The sequence below is a fragment of the Gorilla gorilla genome, chromosome 5 (genome assembly GCF_029281585.2).
Source record: "Gorilla gorilla gorilla isolate KB3781 chromosome 5, NHGRI_mGorGor1-v2.1_pri, whole genome shotgun sequence".
NCBI lineage: Eukaryota > Metazoa > Chordata > Mammalia > Primates > Hominidae > Gorilla > Gorilla gorilla.
In genome coordinates this window covers 28,972,674-28,992,821 of record NC_073229.2, presented here as the reverse complement: position 1 = coordinate 28,992,821, position 20,148 = coordinate 28,972,674, and the positions used below count along the sequence as shown (strand labels likewise).

The window sequence follows — 20,148 nt, the reverse complement described above, 5'->3', positions numbered from 1 at the left end:
GAATACGTCGTCCTTCACCTCTCAAACCATCGCTGCTGGTGGCCTTCGCTTTTATTTGTTAAGCTGTAGCTTCAGGAAAGAGCCAATTCCCTCCCTCCCTCCCTTCCTTCCTCCTTCCTTCCTTCTGTCCCTCCCTCCTTCCTTCTTTCCCTCCCTCCTTCCTTCTGTCCCTCCCTCCTTCCTTCTGTCCCTCCCTCCTTCCTTCTGTCCCTCCCTCCTTCCTTCTTTCCCTCCCTCCTTCCTTCTTTCCCTCCCTCCTTCCTTCTGTCCCTCCCTCCTTCCTTCTGTCCCTCCCTCCTTCCTTCTGTCCCTCCCTCCTTCCTTCTGTCCCTCCCTTCTTCCTTCCTTCCTTTCTTTGCCCCTCCATTTCCCTCCCTCTTTTTCTTTCATTCCCTATCTCCCTCCCTTCATTCTCTCTCTCTCTGTCATGGTTAACAACACATGCTTCAACAGGTTTTTTTTTTTAACCTCTTAAGAGGTATATGGTTAAAAAGTCTCTTTGCTATTCCTGTCTTGTACCTAAGCCACCTACCCCCACCCCACCCCTGCCATACACACATTCATACACACAAGTAAACCATTGGTACTGATTTAATGTTTTTCCTTCCAAAGTGCTGAAAATATATATGAAAGCACATTTGAATAGATGTTGTCAGCCCCCAAATGACAGCCTGTAAAACACAGTGCTCTGCATCTTACACTTTTCACTCACCATTATATCTTAGAGATCTTTCCAAACATAAAGACCTTGTACATTCTTTTTTATGGCATCATAGTACTCCAGTTGTATAGATTAGCATCATTTATGTAGCCAATCCTCTATTAACAAAAATTCAGGTTGCTTCCAATATGTTGCCATCACCAACAATGTTGTAGCAAGTAGCCCTGCACTATGTCTTCCTGCACATGTGCCAGTCTGTGTGCAGCATAAACTCCTGAAGATGGCATTTGAGGATGAGTGGCTGTATGCACCTGCAGTCTGGATAGATATGAACAAATCGCTCATCGTAGGCACTGTGTGGACCTCTCTTCCACCAATAGTGCAACGGGGCATGGCAGTCCCTATTGCAACAAGTTCCTGAGGCTTTCCTGGGATAAGAAAAAGGCGAGAGAGTATAGGTTATTTAATTAGAAGACCAGGTTCCCCCTCTCACTTCCCAAGCCACAACCATCAAAATTCTCAAACCTGATTCTTTATGATACAACCCAAGAAAGATATATTTTTATTTTTAAAATCGTAACCTAATGAATTAGGATTTTTTGGACTGTGAGTAACAAAATACAGTTCAACTCAGCTTGGCAGTGGGCTGGGGGAGAAAGAGTGGCAGGGCGTGGTCACTGTAAGAAGAAGGACACATCTCATGGTACAGTAGGCAGGAGTGCAGCCGTGATCCCAGAAGGGACAGCATCCAGGAGCTGGGAGACCACAGGACAGCCAAGGATACAGGGCCTGTCACCCATTGCTGCTTCTATTTGGATCTTCTTTCTTGAAATATTTTTTTCCTCTCTTCTATTCAATCCTCACAACAGGTAAAGGTGGAAGCTCATAGCGACCAAATTCACAGTTGGAGACAGACTGACTTTGTGTGCATGTGTGCATGTTAGTGTGTATGAGTGTGTGTGAGTGTGCATGAGTTCGTGAGTGTGAGAGTATTTGCTTGTTAGTGCAAGTGTGCACCAGTGTGTGAGTGTGCATGTGAGTGTGTGAGTGTGTGTGTGCATGTGAGTGTGTGAGTGTGCATGTGAGTGTGTTAGTGTGCATGTGAGTGTGCATGTTAGTGTGTGGATGTTAGTGTGTGCATGTTAGTGTGTGTGCATCTGTGTGTGCATGTTAGTGTGAGTGTGCATGTTAGTGTGAGTGTGTGAGTGTGGATGTTTGTGTGTGTCCATGTTTGTGTATGAGTGTGCATGTTAGTATGAGTGTGTGCATGTTAGTGTGTGCATCAGTTTGTGAGTGTGCATGTTAGTGTATGAGTGCATGTTAGTGTGAGTGTGTGTGAGTGTGCATGTTAGTGAGTGTGTGTCCATGTTAGTGTGAGTGTGCATGTTAGTGTGAGTGTGTGAGTGTGGATGTTTGTGTGTGTCCATGTTTGTGTATGAGTGTGCATGTTAGTATGAGTGTGTGCATGTTAGTGTGTGCATCAGTTTGTGAGTGTGCATGTTAGTGTATGAGTGCATGTTAGTGTGAGTGTGTGTGAGTGTGCATGTTAGTGAGTGTGTGTCCATGTTAGTGTGAGTGTGCATGTTAGTGTGTGTGAGTGCATGTTAGTGTGTGAGTGTGCATGTTAGTGTGTGTGAGTGCATGTTAGTGTGTGAGTGTGCATGTTAGTGTGTGTGCATGTTAGTGTGAGTGTGCATGTAGTGTGTGAGTGTGCATGAGTGTGTGTGATTATTTGCTTGTTAGTATGAGTGTGTACCAGTGTGTGAGTGTACATGTTAGTGTGTGTGTGCATGTGTGACTGCATGTGAGAATACATGAGTGTGTGTGAGTGTGCATGTGAGTGTGTGGGTGTGTGAGAGTGTGAGTACACAGGATGCTTTTCTGCTTTGATTCCCCATTCCCAGAAAAGGGCGTTGGCCCTGAACTTGGGGACAGGCACCCAGCCTGGGCCAGGCAGCTGGGAACAGCAGAGCTTGGTCATGTTGTCCAAGCTGAAATGTGGGTCCCGCTGTTCTGAGTGGGCAGAAGAGCCAGGGGAATCTTTTCAAGCTGGGCAGATATTCCACATGGCATCTGCACAACCACAAATAAAGTTGTTTATCTTTGTCACTTTAATATTATAACAAAAGCATTATAAAAACAAGGCAGAAACATAATGAACTCTAAGGCCCAATAAATCTCTTGGTTAAATGGCCCTCGTGGTTTCTGAAGTTATCCCAGAATGGGATAATGGCAGAAATGAATTAGGTATAAACTGGACAAATTCTCACCTCTCCTGTTGTTTCTTTTCAGCCAATAGTTTCCTAAAAACTGGGTTATCAGAGACGCTCTTTTAGAGTAAAACAATTTTTTTTTTTACATTTTTAAAAACAAAGCTTCTCTCCAATGAATGTCCAGAAAGACCATACATTTCAGGGCCAGCCTACAGGACATATTTCAAAGTGATGTGTAATGTCATTTTAGAAGAGTGAGCTGTGGTTTTTTTTTTTTTTTTTTTTTTTTAACTTAAAGACAAAATGGCCAGGGAAAAAGCTGCCAAGTCTCTGAGTAATCTTATTGAGGGTTCAGTTTTCTAAGTATGACCTTATGCTAGCAACAGCCCCTGAGTAACAAGAAAACAAGCCAAGCTAGGAAGTCTTGTTTCTATGAGACGAAATGGTAAGACAGCAAAGTCTGAAGGTAAATTCTAATTATGTAACATGAATGAGTCATCAACGCCGTCAGCGATCACAATGAAGCAGTGACCCGCTGTCTCCCCACACTTGCAAAGCACAGAGGCTGTGTTTCTCATCCCCCGCTCCACACCTTCCTCTCACCCCTCCTTCCTTCCTTCTTTTCTATTTTTCTCTTTTCTTTTCCATTTTGTGCTGCATTACTCAGGGTTCTCAGAACCAATAGGATACACATATATATTTAGAAAGTGATTTCTTGTAAGAACTTGGCTCATGTGATCATGGAGGCAGGTAGGTCCCAAGATCTGCAGAATGAGTCGGCAAACTGGGGACCCAAGAGAGCTGATGGTGTGGTTCCTGTCTGCGTCTGAGGCTCTGGAACCCAGGAGAGTGGATCACATAGCTCTAGCACAAAGGCCAGCAGGTTTGAGACCCAGGAAGATCTGATATCTCCATTTAAGTCCGAAGGTGAGAAAAAGCCAATGTTCTAGTTCAAAGACGACCAAGCAGGAGGATTTCTCTCTTGCTCTGGGGAAGGTCCACCTTTTTGTTCTATTCAGGCCTTCAACTGATTGAACAAGGCCCACCTGCATCGGGAGGGCCACCTGCTTTACTCAGTCTACTGATTTACACGTTAATCTCATTTCAAAACACCCTCAGAACACCCAGAATAATGTTTGCCCAAATGTCTGGACATCCTGTGGCCTAGTCAGGTGGACGCATAGAATTAACTATCACATGTGCCTTCCTGTTCTCGGGTGCACTGGCCACGCATGCTATCACCCGTTTCCCGTTTATCATCTTTTCTTTACAGCCAAGTTTCTAGAAAGAGAAGTCTAGACTCTGTCTGCAGTTTCTCATCTCTCATTCACAAGTCAACCCAGCGGCAGTTGGCGCCTGTCCCCATCATTTTCTTGAAACTGATCTCAAGAATCTCCATAATCTAATTGTCAAGTTCTTTCCTCTGTTCTTTGTGTAATAACGCACCATCCTGAATCTCCTTCAGGCCTCTCTCCTCTGTGTGGCCCTCTAGGAGTGATAGTCCCCAGGATCCTACCATCTTCCTATCTCTTTTTTTTTTTTTTTAATTTATTTTTTGAGATGGAGCCTTACCCTATAGCCCAGGCTGGAGTACTCACTGCTACCTCCACCTCCCAGTTTCAAGCAATTCTCCTTCCTCAGCCTCCCGAGTAGCTGGGATCACGGGCCCGCACCCCCATACCCAGCTAATTTTTGTATTTTTAGTAGAGACGGGGTTTCACCATGTTGGCCAGGCTGGTCTCAAACTCCTGACCTCAGGTGATCTGCCCGCCTTGGCCTCTCAGAGTGCTGGGATTACAGGCGTGAGCCACCGTGCCTGGCCCCCTATCTGATTTAACAAGCTCTGTCTGGCAGATGTTATAAGCTCTCTTGCTTTAACTGCCAGCTCTAAGCTCATGACTATAAAATCTCTGTCTTCAGCATTCTCTCTCTCTGAATCTCAGACTTGGGATATATAACTGCTTACAGATTCTCTCCCCATTGGACAGTCTCCACATGAAACTGGAACTTAACATGCCGCATTCAAATTCACCATTTCCCCCATAGACTTAATTCTTAATTTCTTCTTTCTCAGAATGATACTAGCATCCATGCAGTCTCCAAAGGTTTTATCCAGGAGACATTTATTACCAACGGCTCCCTCTCTCACCTTGTAATTCAAATCAGTTACTATGCTCTTTCGGTTCTCCTTGCTAAATATCCATTTCCTCTCCTCTTCACTGTCCCTGTCTCCAGCTTAATCCGAACCTTCCTTATAATTCTCACCTGGAGTACAGCTTTATAATGGATTTCTCTCCACCTCCATTTCAACTGCCCCTTCAATGAATTAGTGACTATTTTCAGTATGATTCTTATGCAAGAAAATGTGATCGAGTTAATTCCCAATGAAAGTATTTCCAAGCCTACCCCATTGCCTTTAGGATACAATATGAAGACAATTGCAACAGTCCGGGAGAGAGACTGTGAGCTAAGACAGAGGCAACTGAGATGGAGACACAGGACAGAATGAAGGGAGCTGGGAGATCCTACAAGCTAGAAATGCCAAGACCCCATTACCGATGAGACGATCAGACGTGGGAGTGAGAGTAAAGGGAGATGAAGGAAATCCTCTCCATCCTGACTTTGATGATGAAGTGAGTCATAGTCTTGTTCTCTGAGCTGGGGAACTCTAGATCCTGACTTTCCTCAAAGCAAACAGCAAGTGAACTTACTTGGGTGGGGCACCCTGTCTGGGGAAGCAAAGCCTTCAGGAAACTCAAAGGTCTGCGTAGAGATGAATCAGAGACTCAATAATGAAGAAATAAAAATTAATACCAGATGGGTGAAGGAGGCAGTTGAAAGTCCTTGTAAATAGTCAGCATCCAAGAGTGCTGCAGAAGTGGAAGGTGCCACAAACAATGCTCTTCTGCCAGGAGATTCCTAAAAATCTGCTGGCAGAGACCAGAGAAAGAATCAGAGCCACATGCCCAGCAAGACATTACCTAAGCTCAAAAGGGTTTAAAGGACTTATAACCCTGCCTTTTACCCTCAATTGTTTCATGATCACCACCATGCCCTTTTTCCTGGTCAGGTGGTTGGCAGTAGTTTGGAATATCTTGCTGTTCGTAGAACATGTTAAAGCATGAATTATTTGTTGCTATGCCTTCTGGGTGCATATTTGGATGCCCTAACAGATGAACGAATAGCTCTTTTCATCTCACTCTCTTTATTGAGTCTTGCCCATTTACAACAAAGGAGAGGCTTGTTTTGTATATCTTTAAAACACACCTGAGGATTGTGAATTCATTTATAAGCCAATCCCCTCCAGTGGTCATTCAGTAAGAACCAAAGTCATTTGCAAAGCTATACACCAACAACATTTAAACTGGTTAAATTGAGCCAAACCACCCAATTTGGCTGTTCAGCCAAATTCAAGTATGTCCAATGCATTGGGATATTAAATCCCCAACAAATTCTTCTTTGGCATGGCCTGACAAGATCACTGGTATTTATTGGTTGCTTTTATACAAGTGGAAAGAAATGTATCATAACCAAAAAGTTTTCACAGGCAACCTCATTAGAATCTTGCATGGGACCCAAGAGTGGGCTGAAGAACACAATCTTTCCTGCCAAAGAGCAGCCTTTTGCTCTGCAAGCAGGTGGCTGATGGGCTGTTTTATGAAGGGTTTAATGATCTCTGTCTGCCTTAGTTACCTACCAAAATAAACTGTGTGAATCCCAACGTGGTAGAAGGACTCCCTCATTAACTGTCAAGCAAAATCTTGGTAGGGCTCCACAGCCTGAGGAAATAAAGTTGCTAAGGAAGACAAGTCAGTGATTCTGTAGTTTCTACAGACCTCTGCTTCAGATACTGTTAGCAGCCCAGGAAGTAGCTCTGTTGGTTGCATTGATCCTGGGCCCAGAATTACCCCAAGGCAGAACCATCAGGGAGACAGAGCTAGATCAGTCTCCATTCCCTTAGGACACTACTCATTTGGCGACAAGCTAACCAGAGAGCTTCACTCAATTTATAATATTCATAACTGATAAAGGCCTTTTCTGGTATCCCACTAATTATATATCCAGGTTATAACCTAAATAAGATACAAAACTGAGGATGCATTTTTGTCTGATCTCTTTATTTTATGCATGAGGAAACTGAGACTTAGGAATGGCTGAATTGCCTGAAGTTGCACACCTGAGAGTAGAGCCCAGGTCTCCTGACTTGCAGGCCACAGTTCTTCCTGCTGTGAATACCATCATGCGCTGCCAGCTGCACATGGTTGAATGGGAGTTACAGAAGTTTGGAAAACCTGGGTCAGATGTCAGACTAGAGAAACATCCAAAGAGAGATGAGAAAAAACATAGACTGGATGGTCCACAAGCCTCAGTGTAGGAAATGAAGTGGATTAGCCAGGAAATCAGGAACCTAGGCTGTTTTGAGGGGGGCATAAAAGCTGCCTTGCTCAATCATGCTTATTTCAATCTATAGAGAGAAACACCCTACAGGCAGAAGCCCTACCATTTTTACCCATGCCTGGGCCAAGAGTACGCCTTCCTTCATCCATATTTCTAGCTTTCTCCCCACCCACTCCTTTCTTTGGAAGGAAGTTATTTTCCTTTCCTATCACTGAAAATTCTAACAGAGCCCCACTGAGAGTCTTCTTCATCCTAGGTCCTCATTTAAAGCAAAATTTTACTGAGCACTTACTATGCACCAGGCGCTGAGCTGGGGTAACAAAGATGGAGCAGCCACAGTTATAATCCACAAGGATCTCCTCATCCAAAGATCCTGTTTATGTAGAGTGCTTGCTTGCACCATGTGGACAGTGAGCATACTTCTAAACCCCAAATCTCAACATATGGTCCAAGAAAAGACTGCTTTTCTAATTTGCGAATGTTTTATAAGGGTGTCTTTAAAAGGCTTACAAATTGAATTGTGTTAGTAAGTCCTATAACAAGTTCCTTTACTAGAAAAAAATAAATTTTATTAAATCAGGATTTTTGAGAAAAATCTGTGCTGTGTGTTCTCCAAATCCATATGTTTTAACTTGTAAAACCTCCCTATAATCACAGTCTATTGCAGTTGGGAAGGATCTGAAATGTCACCTAATCCAGAAGATGTAAATTTTTTATTTTTTAACAATGAAACAATTTTTAAAAACAAATATTACCGTGACTTCCAAAATAATAAAAGAATTAAAATTGGCACCTTTCTCCTAAAAAATGAGCTTGTTTACTCTTCCCGTCGCAAATGAGGAAACTGAGATCCAAAGAGAGTGAGAGGTCAAAGGTCTCAAAGAAAGTTACTTGCAGAGTGAGGGTAGGAACATAGGATCCTTTCCTATTCTCTTTCCACCCATCCATCCATCCACTCATCCATCCATTCATCCTTCCATTCACCCACCCACCCATCCATCCATTCCTCTATCCACCCATCTATCCATCCATCCACCCATTCACCTATCCATCCACCCATCCATCTATTCAATCATCTGCCATCCATCCATCTATCTACCCACTCATATATCCATCCATCTATCTACCCACTCATATATCCATCCATCCATCATTCCATTCATCCACCCACCCACCCATCCATCTATTCATCTATCCATCCACCCACCCATTCACCTATCCATCCACCCATCCACCATCCATCTACTCAGCCATCCATCCACTATCTATCCACCCATCCATCTGTTCATTAATCCACCCATCCATTCAACAATCCACCCAATTTTCTATTCATCCATCCATCCATCCACCCACCATCTATCTATTCATTTATCCATCCATCCATCATATATCTACCCATTGATCCATCCACCTATCTAGATATTCATCTATCTACCCATCCACCAACCATCCATCTATTCATCCATCCATTCATCTACCCATCCATTCATCTACCCATCCATCTATCTACCCACTAATCCATCTATCCATCCATCCACTTCACAAACCTTCAATAAGTCCTGGGGGTCCTGCACTTGAAAAACAGGTAGACAGAGGCCAGACCATGCATGGCCTTATGAGTCACCTTAAGAATTTTGGACATTGTCTTAAGAACAATAAGAAAGACATTGCAGTACTTTTTGTTTTGCTTGAGTTTAGGGATTTTCTTTTAAAAACATTTTATTGTAGAACGTTTCAAAAGTAGAAAGAGTAGTATCAATTACCTAGCTTCAATAATTCTCAGCACATGGAAAACCTTGTTTTATGTCTCCCCACTTTCCCCACCCCACTGGGTTATTGGCCTGCAAATACTCAGTATGAATCTTCAAAAGACAAGGACTCTTTAAAATATATATATATAATATATAATATAAAATTATAATACCATTATCAAACTTAAAACATTTCCATAGTAATTCCATAATATTAAAATTTCATTAGCTGACTAAAAAGTTTAGAGATTGGGAACTCACATGACACAGCTGACATTTTAGAGACATCAGCTCTGGCTACAGCATGAAGAAAGGGTTATAGAGAGATGAGCCAAGTCTCAAGGGCCAATGCAGTAATCCAGATGAGAATGGAAGTGGCCTGAACATGACAGCAGTAGGGACAGAGAGGAATGGAGAGGTACAAGAGCACTGCAGGAGGCATCATCGAGAGGATATCTTGAAAGCCATGGGGAAGATAGACAATGGAAACCATTAGGATGAGGCCATGGGGAAGATGGACAATGGAAACCATTAGGATGAGGCCCAGCATCTAGTGTGGGTGGTGGTGCCATTCACTGAGAGGAGACCAAAGCTGAAAATATCCATTTGGATTAACAGATGGGGTGTGTCTTTTGGAAAGGTGGAGCACAAGGTGGGAGAGGGGCATCACGGGGAGCTGTCCAGGGCCAGCTGGAGAGAATGCCTGGGCTGGAGAGACACGTTCAGGAGTCCTGAAGCTGTAGGTGGAAACTGAAGTTGCGGCTGCAGGTGGTGAAAGTAGAGGAGGCTGAGGACAGAACTGGAGACTCAGTGCCGTGATGGGAGGTGAAGAGAAACACCCAGACAGACTAGCGCCAAGGAAAGAGCATCATTTAAAAGGGGAAACATGGTCAATGGTGTGAAATCTTGCAGAGATGTCAAGTAAAGGCAGACTCAAAGTGGTCCACTGGGTTTAGGAAAAAGGATTTAGAACAAGGGATGTTGGGAAGAGCCCGGTTGGTGAGGGAGAGAAAGCAAGCACCAGACTGTCACCAGTGAAAACGGAGGAACTGGAATTTCTTCCGCGCCCGACCCAAAGTGCTAGGATTACAGGCGTGAGCCACTGCACCCGACCCAGTCTGTAATATTTTATTATGGCAGCTCTAGCAAACTAATACAGCCAGGCACTGTGATTAACATGTTACTTCCTTCTTTTTATTTAATATTCACAAAAATCTCATGCGGTAAGTGCTCTTGTGTCTCCTTTTCTTGATGAAGAGATTAAAGCTTAGAGAGGGAAACAAACTAACTTGCATAAGATGGAAAAGTCAGTAAGCAGAATTCCAATGCAGTTTCCCAGGGATGCTGTCACAAAGCACCACAGACTGCAGGGCTTAAACAGAAATCGATCGTTTCACAGCTCGGGAGGCTGGGAGAGACCAACGGGTCGGTAGGGTCGGTGGCTTGAGAGGGCTGTAAGGAAAGAATCTGCCCATGTTTCTTCATATCAGCTTTCCTCTCCATATTGCTCCTCTTTATAAGGACATCAGTCCAGTTGGATGAGGGGCCCACCCTGCTCTAGTAGGACCTCATCTTAACTAATTACATCTGCAATGACTTTATTTCCAAATAAGGTCCCATTCTGAGATACTGGGGGTTAGGAATTTAACATATGAATTTGGGGGTACACAATTCAACCCTCCTGCCCTGCTTGGATGAAGGCCGTGTGAGCTGAAGGACTCAGTCAGCTAGGGGAAAACCTGACTTCGGGGTCTTAAAGGAAAGCGGTGACTGCTGGGAGCAAGTCAGGAGAGAGGTCATATATGGAGAAAAGTCCCGTAGAAGGCAAGACAGGATGGCATTCAGTGGCAGGTGACAGGTGGAGGGATTCACTTGGGCATGAGAGGACACATTTTCCTTATTGTTACAAGGATGAGGGAAGGAAAAAGGGATGAGTTGAAATGTGAAGTGAATCTGCAGATGTGGAGGAGGGAAGTTGAGGAAGTTCATTTCAGAGGGCCCCTGCTTTCTTTGTGGAGCAGGTGGGGAGACTGCCTACTGAGGTTAACAGCAGGGTTTAAGATTGGGGCTCAGAAGAAAGACAGGAAATAAAACCAGAGACATTGAAAAACATGGGGAAAGTTTGAAACATCCGCTGTGTATAAACTGCAACAGCCTGCTGTTTCTAGACTAGGCCCCATTCAATGTAGCATTGCAGAAGATAATCTACTCTCATTTTAATTAGAAAAATAGGAGAAGAGGAGGGTGAGCTGGCCAGGGAACTACAGAAGGCTGCCTGACAGTAACAAGGGTCTAGATGGCATTGGTGGCCCTGAGGTTGCAGTGGCACCATCTGCAGGGTGTGTGGTTTTGCCAGCCATGCTCAATAGCTGGGCGATTGATGCAGAGTAAGTAAACAGTTGAGTTCATCCAAAGCTGGGCTTTGGCCAGGGCAATGCATTAAAAGGACAAACGGCAAAGAGGTTGAGCATATTGGCAAGAGGAGGGTGAAGTAGGGAAGCTCAGGGGTTTCAGTGGGCAGAGAGGGAAGTGGGCATGTGAGGAGGCTGTGGCTATTTCTGCTGAAGAGGCCTGCTCATGCCCCTTGCTTTCGGAGCGCATGGCTGTTGCTGCTTCCTGGAGGAACAGATGCTGCCAGATGTGCCATACTAATGAGCTGCAGGCTGACAGGCTCCCCAGCTGGTCTCCCTCCTCTGCAGTGGTCCTGACTGGTCCCAGCTGGGCAATTCAGCAATTTGTGCTCAGTGCTGCCACAACGCTCAGAGCATGCTCTGGGGACACACACCCCTGTGAAAGGATGAGGTTGGTACCAGCTGCCTTCCTAGTGGCGTGTCGATGTATCCCTGGGTCAGTCAGCTCATTTCTCTGTTACTTTAAAATGCAGTATGGAGTGACTCTGTTTACATCTTGGATTTTATTACTGTAATCTTCTAAGACTACCAATCTTCCCTTAGCTGCCATATTTCAAATAAAAACTATGGATATTATTATAAATATTATTGATATTACTATTCTATACCTCTACTGATATTATTAGCAGTCAACTTGAAACTCCAAGTTACCATATTCACTTCAGTATCTTCATATACAAATAAAGGAAAAGAAAAACCCATAAATGTTTTAGAGGGGTGATGACACACTAATGTTATTCCTAGTACAAAATGGTCAACATTTAAAAAAAATACTAAACATTGTCAGAAGCAATGGGAGCTATTATACCTTGTTGATGAGAATATCGATTGATACGACCACTTTGGAAACAGTTTGGTATTTTCTGTTAAAGCTGAAAACAAAGCAGGCAAGGTGCTGTGAGCCTGTAGTCCCAGCTACTCAGGAGGCTGAGGCAAGAGAATCCCTTGAGGCAGCCTGGGCAACACAAAGGAACAAGGAAGGCAGGAAGGCAGGGAGGGATGGAGGGAAACCTATCATCCAGCAATTCCACATAAACACAACAGAAACAGATAAAGATCTACGTAGCATTATTATTCATAATGGGCTAGTACTGGAAACAACACAATTGTCCGTGAACATTATTAATAGGATGGAAAAATGTTGGCATATCCATACAGTGGAATACCATACAGCAATGCAAATTACAAACTACAGCTACAGGCAATAACACAGATGCATTGCTCAAACATAATGCTGAGGGGGAGAAGCTGACACAAAAGAACATATGCTGTGATCCATTTATCCAAAGTTTAAAAACAGAGGAAGTCACTTTATTGTATAGGAGTGCCAAGTGACATAGTAAAGCACAGAGAAAACTAAGGAGGGAATGACAAGAACAGTCCAGATAGTCACCTGTAGGCAGGCCCACTGTTAACAGACAACTGGCACATTCAGTAATTGAGGACACATAAATATACTTCAGACGCTGCTTTGCTTACATACAAATAAAAATCTGCAATATATATCATATGGAATTATTCTTTTCCTTTGACATCACTTCAAAATGTATATTATCTGATTCTTATCATGAGTTTAAAACAAAGGATCAATGTCTGATATTCTCCCAAATAATAAATTATCAGGATTCCTTGGAGCACGACAAAAAACAATTTTTTGTGGGGCTTAAGGTAGAAGCACAGATGGAGAACTGCATATTATGGGTATAAATATTGTAAAATTATAAATTAAACTAACAAGCTGTTAAATAAAAGATGTCCCGGCCGGGCGCGGTGGCTCACGCCTGTAATCCCAGCACTTTGGGAGGCTGAGGTGGGCGGATCACGAGGTAAGGAGATCAAGACCATCCTGGCTAACACGGTGAAACTCCGTCTCTACTAAAAATACAAAAAATTAGCCCGGCGTGGGGTGGGCACCTGTAGTCCCAGCTACTCCGGAGGCTGAGGCAGGAGAATGGCGTGAACCCGGGAGGCGGAGCTTGCAGTGAGCCGAGATTGCGCCACTGCACTCCAGCCTGGGCGACAGAGCCAGACTTCGTATCAAAAAAGAAAAAAAAAAAAAAAAAAGATGTCCCATCCTCCTACTTGGACAAATGTCTCTTCATAGTGACCTGAGAAACCACGTTGGACCTTAGAATTCTTGGACTGCTTGGGTCTTCCTGCTGTAACATGTACCACAGGAAGAAGCCGCCCCTAGACCCAGCCATCTACCCTCACGCCCCAGCCCTGCTCCATCCCATAACCCAAGGGCCTTGGTGCTCATATGTATCACTCTTGAGCCCTCAAGTCTACCTTCACCCATGGCCTTTTACGAATATCTGCTTCCAGGCCCCCCGTCAGGAAGAAGGACTTAAGGAAGAGCCCACAAAGACCAGGAAGTAGGTTTGGAATCGTTTGAACAGGAAGTCCCAATGTCCTGGTCCTTGGCACGGGGTCTAGAAAGGGAGACATGGATCTCAGGTGGGCATGGTCTCTTGGCCCCACAGACCTCTTTCCCCTTGAGAAAGTTCATGGCTGGAGGACAGCCAGAAGCCCAAAAGCACAAGGCCCAACACAGAGACCCCGGTGCATGGGGTAAGGGTAGTACCACCTTTATGGGAAAGAGAGGGGTTGCACTGGAAAGGGCACTTGGAAAGCTTCTGGAGTCCTGGTAGTACTCTATGTCTTGACCTGGGTGGCAGTTAAATTTATAACAATTTATTAAGCTATACATTTATTTTATACAGTTTTCTATATGTGTGTTATATTTCCCAGTAAAGAATTAATGACGTGTGTGTGTATATATATATAATTTCTGGTACTGTAGTTTATGGTATCCCCATAGACAAATCAGCTCTGAGAGGTTGTTTTATAAGCACAGACACCTTGGGCAGTTAAAATGCCTCAAGGTGTGAGTACCTAAAGAAGCAATAGACAGACAGGGCGCTGGAAACGCAGTAAATCTCCCTTTTGTTTCTCCATCCTGTGTGGGGCCAAGACACTGGGGTAACCACACATGGGTTCAGGAAGAGCAAATGAGTCATGGGCCTGTGTCCCCTTGCCTAGCCACTGCAAGTGCCTCAGAGGAAAATTCCTTTTCCCCCCCTCTTAGCCAAGACTATAAATACTGCGTTTATCAAACTGAAATTACAGGAGGCTGTTCCCATCCTGGTAGAAGTGAAAGGAGACCAACTCCCAATTCTCCTGTTTGGAAAGGAGTTCTAGGAGGACTTCTCTTCCTCCTAAGGGCAGCTGCATAGGTTCATTAATTTTTTTGCTGAGCTTCTATTATGTGCCAGACACACTTCTTATTTTTCTGCTTCCCCTTTTAAAACAACCCCTTACTTATTCTTGATAGGAAAACACTGTCCTTTTACAAAGATTCACATTACCAATTCTCAAAAAGATATTCACGTGCCCCGTGTGGTTTAAATATCAGGGTTTTTCTAAGGATATATATCCCAACTATAGCCTACAAATACATACACATACATACACACACACCATCTCAAAACAGCCTTACAGCTGCAAGATGTTGAAAGAGAGTGAAAAATTGGCCAGTACTAACTCACCGAAAGCCCAGTCCATGTTTTTCCCAAAAAATCAAATTCTGGGCTTTGCATCTAAGCTATTTAAAAGCCACATTTCCAAAACACTAGTTTTTCTCCTTTTCTGGAAACAAGAAAAGCATATGGCTCCAGTGACCTTCACAAGCTGCTGGTAAGAGGTAGAGTCAGGCACATCTTGTGGCTTCAAAATGATAAAAGCGGTAACATATTAAGTTGGTTTAAAGGGGGATGGTGGGGCCTCAGGGATGGGAGAGTAGAAAACAATCAATGAAATCAATGACAAGACTAAAACTGTAGGTTACAGGCAAGGAAATTTCACTCTCACCTCTACTATCCATACAAAACATCTGGCAAACGTCTACCCATCTCTCAAGACGCCACCCAAGATTGACCTTCCTTTGTGCCCTCACCAGACCCACTGCACATTTGACCCGAAATGATGTAACATTTTATTGTGCTGTATTTTTGTTTGTTCAGTGAGACTGTGGGATCCTTGAGGACAGGACTATATTTTATGTGTCTTTGAAGTTCTAACTAAAGCATAGTAAGAACCCCGTAAATGCTTTCTTTGATTGCATGAATGAATGGATGATGGATTCCATTCACAAGACTATGGATTTGGCTTTTCCAACTGCTATGATGCAACCCTTAAATGATGAAAAGCATCTCAATTTTTTTCAGAGTTTACCAACCTTTCCATCTCTATCTCCTGTTTTCAGATTCAGTAAGCTGTGAGGTACGTAATGTCAGACACTGGCAAACATCACATGTTCTTCAAGTAGAGTTATGAAAACGAAGAAACTGGTCAGAAGAGTAAAACGCCGGAATTGTCTTTTCCAACATCCAGAGCTGCATCATTCCTTGGGGCAAAATGTGGACAAGGGTGAGTACTGATAGAAAAAAACAGACAATTTGTGATTCCCCTTTTTCCAGTTTGCTCAGCCTAAATTCTCTGCGATAATAATACAAATCATGTTTTTTTGTCATACAGGCCTGCAACTAACATTTGGGGAAAATACTGTTAAGTTTAGACTGCCAGATTTTGCTGTTAGGTGAATTTTTACATGGATGCACTGATGCCCACAGGGCATCCTATTCCATCCAGAAATCTCTGGGGAAGCAGTCTTCTGGGATGCAGATAGATTATTCCACTTAACATAATGGTGCCCGAGCAAGCCTGGAAGTTACACTCACTGAACTATTCATTCAGAAGCTGATTGCCCACGTTTGGAAATAGCCAGTTCTTGGTGCCTTGTTTCTCTGTTTGCCAGTCACCTTCAACCATTCAACTTCCATTCGGCCATTCCTCAAGAAAATCAAGTTGGCCTGGAGTAGAGTATAGGAATGAAAATAATCAATTTTTCTATCTAACCAAGGCTTCCTAAAGGATTTATGAAAATTCAGTAGAAGAAATGATATGTAATTTTACCTATTAGTTGGCCTCTAAAGGAGGCAGGCCTCATCGCATGGCATAGTGGCATTGAGGGTCACAAAGATCTGAATCTTGGTCCTTGCTTTTCTATTTAGTAGTAGAGTTGACCTGGAGCCAGTGATCTGACCCTTTTGAATCTCTGTTTCTGCGTTTATAAAATGGTGACAGGAAGATTGTTCAGAGGATGAAATGAGAAAATGCACATAGAGTAACTCATGCTCAAAAAGAAAAAAGGTAAATTCCCTTATCTATTGAGATCGATCAACTGTTTTCTGTATCTCAGAGAATCAATCATCAACTGCACACAAATAAAAAAGCTCTGGGCACCGTATCAAGCCAAGAACAGCCCCATCTCCTTTCTGGGGAAATGTTCCAAGGTAAATATAATAAGAAATGCTTTCTTTAAATAATTTGATAAGTAACAAAAGGATTTCCCTGGAAGGCATTAAAAACAAGTTTGATTGTCATATCACTGTGGGTTTTTTTATTATATTTTAAGTTCTAGGGTACATGTGCAAAACGTGCAGGTTTGTTACATAGGTATACATGTGCCATGTTGGTTTGCTGCACCCATCAATTCGTCATTTACATTAGGTATTTCTCCTAATGCTATACCTCCCCCAGGCCCCCACCCACTGACAGGCCCCGGTGTGTGAGGTTCCCCACCCTGTGTCCATGTGTTCTCATTGTTCAACTCCCACCTATGAGTGAGAACATGCGGTGTTTGGTTTTCTGTCCTTGTGATAGTTTGCTTAGAATGATGGTTTCCAGCTTTATCCATGTCCCTACAAAGGACATGAACTCATCCTTTTTTATGACTGCATAGTATTCCATGGTGTATATGTGCCACATTTTCTCAATCTAGTCTATCATTGATGGATATTTGGGTTGGTTCCAAGTCTTTGCTATTGTGAATAGTGCCCCAATAAACATACGTGTGCATGTGTCCTTATAGTAGCATGATTTATAATCCTTTGGGTATATACCCAGTAATGGGATGGCTGGGTCAAATGGTATTTCTAGTTCTAGATCCTCGAGGAATCACCACATTGTCTTCCACAATGGTTGAACTAGTTTACAGTCCCACCAACAGTGTAAAAGTGTTCCTATTTCTCCACATCCTCTCCAGCACCTGTTGTTTCCTGACTTTTTAATGATGGCCATTCTAACTGGTGTGAGATGGTATCTCATTGTGGTTTTGATATGCATTTCTCTGATGACAAGTGATGAGCATTTTTTCATATGTCTGTTGGCTGCATAAATGTCTTCTTTTGAGAAGTGTCTGTTCATATCCTTTGCCCACTTTTTGATGGGGTTGTTTGTTTATTTCTTGTAAATTTGTTTACGTTCTTTGTAGATTCTGAATATTAGCCCTTTTTCAGATGGGTAGACTGCAAAGATTTTCTCCCATTCTGTAGGCTACCTGTTCACTCTGATGGTAGTTTCTTTTGCTGTGCAGAAGCTCTTTAGTTTAATTAGATCCCATTTGTCTATTTTGGCTTTTGTTGCCATTGCTTTTGGTATTTTAGTCATGAAGTCCTTGCCCATGTCTATGTCCTGAATGGTATTGCCTAGGTTTTCTTTTAGGATTTTTACAGTGTTAGGTCTTACATTTAAGTATTTAATGCCTCTAGTTAATTTTTGTATATGGTGTAAAGAAGGGATCCAGTTTCAGCTTTCTACATATAGCTAACCAGTTTTCCCAGCACCATTTATTAAATAGGGAACCCTTTTGATATTGCTTGTTTTTTTCAGGTTTGTCAAAGTTCAGATGGTTGTAGATGTGTGATGTTATTTCTGAGGCCTCTGTTCTGTTCCATTGATCTATATATCTGTTTTGGTACCAGTACCATGCTGTTTTGGTACCAGTACCATGCTGTTTTGGTACCAGTACCATGCTGTTTTGGTTACTCTAGCTTGTAGTATAGTTTGAAGTCAGGTAGCGGGATGCCTCCAGCTTTGTTCTTTTTTTTTTTTTTTTTTTTGCCATTCTATTATTTATTTTTATAGCATATTGTATATTTCCTGGTACTAGGGTACAATCTCCAGAAAGGCAGAAATGTTTACCTGACTTGTTGCTATATCCCCAGCATCTAGAATATGTTCTGGCACATAATAGGCTTGCAATTAATGCTTTCAAAAGAAATAAACACACAAATTTGTGATTAGAAAACATTCATGAGGCCTGCTGTTAGTTCTAGAGCAGCCACTAAAAGGACAGAAAAAAAAGCTTACAATTTTAAAACTAGTAGAGAGAAAAAAACAATGACACAATTGTATTAGTTTCCTAGGGTTGCCATAACAAATTGTCACAACCTAGGTGGCTTTTTAAGAAATTACTCTATTTCAGAGGTCAGAAGTCCAAAATTAAGGCATCAGCAGGACTGTGCTCTGTCCAAAGACTCTGCAGGAGGATCTTCTTTTGCCTCATCCAGCTTCAGGTGGAAAGCAATCCTTGGGTTTTTTGTTTGTTTGCTTTTGGTTTTGATAGAAATGGGGTTTCACTATATTTTTTGCCCAGGCTGGTCTCAAACTCCTGGGCTCAAGCAATCCTCCCACCTCAGCCTCCCAAAGTACTGGGATTATAGGTATGCAGCACCATGCCTGGCCAATCCTTGGTATTTATTGATTTGTGGCCACATAACTCCCTTCTCTGCTTCCATCTTCATACAGCTGCCTTCCCTCTGTGTGTGTTTCTGTATCTGTGTCTCTTCTCTTCTTTTTTTTTTTTATTGATCATTCTTGGGTGTTTCTCACAGAGGGGGATTTGGCAGGGGCATAGGACAATAGTGGAGGGAAGGTCAGCACATAAACAAGTGAACAAAGGTCTCTGGTTTTCCTAGGCAGAGGACCCTGCGGCCTTCCGCAGTGTTTGTGTCCCTGGGTACTTGAGATTAGGGAGTGGTGATGACTCTTAACGAGCATGCTGCCTTCAAGCATCTGTTTAACAAAGCACATCTTGCACAGCCCTTAATCCATTTAACCCTTAGTGGACACAGCACATGTTTCAGAGAGCACATGGTTGGGGGTAAGGTCATAGATCAACAGCATCCCAAGGCAGAAGAATTTTTCTTAGTACAGAACAAAGTGAAGTCTCCCATGTCTACTTCTTTCTACACAGACAGCAACAATCTGATTTCTCTATCTTTTTCCCCACCTTTCCCCCTTTTCTATTCCGCAAAACCGCCATCGTCATCATGGCCTGTTCTCAATGAGCTGTTGGGTACACCTCCCAGACGGGGTGGTGGCTGGGCAGAGGGGCTCCTCACTTCCCAGAAGGGGAGGCTGGGTAGAGGCGCCCCCCACCTCCCAGACGGGTCGGCTGGCAGGGCGGAGGCGCCCCCCACCTCCCTCTCGGAAGGGGCGGCTGGCCGGGTGGGGGCTGAGCCCCCCACCTCCCTCCCTGATGGGGTGGCTGCCGGGCGGAGACGCTCCTGGCTTCCCAGACGGGGTGGCTGTCGGGCGGACGGGCTGCTCACTTCTCAGACGGGGCGGCTGCCGGGCGGAGGGGCTCGTCACTTCTCAGATGGGGTGGCTGCCGGGCGGAGGGGCTCCTCACATCCCAGACGGGGTCGTGGCCGGGCAGAGGCGCTCCCCACATCTCAAACGATGGGTGGCCGGGCAGAGACGCTCCTCACTTCCTAGATGGGATGGCGGCCGGGAAGAGGCGCTCCTCACTTCCTAGATGGGATGGCGGCTGGGCAGAGACGCTCCTCACTTCCCCGACTGGGCAGCTG

The 20,148-nt window shown here is 43.7% G+C and overlaps 1 long non-coding RNA gene across 1 annotated transcript; it reads right to left on the bottom strand.

Moving 5' to 3' along the window:
* Nucleotides 1-594: 594 nt before the first annotated feature.
* LOC129534406 (uncharacterized) lies at nucleotides 595-19,600 on the bottom strand. The gene is made up of 4 exons (XR_008681005.2): nucleotides 16,409-19,600; nucleotides 16,174-16,305; nucleotides 15,672-15,839; nucleotides 595-1,089 (listed from the first exon to the last, which is right to left on the bottom strand). It is a non-coding gene; the product is annotated as an uncharacterized lncRNA (long non-coding RNA).
* Between the last annotated feature and the right edge of the window lie 548 nt (nucleotides 19,601-20,148).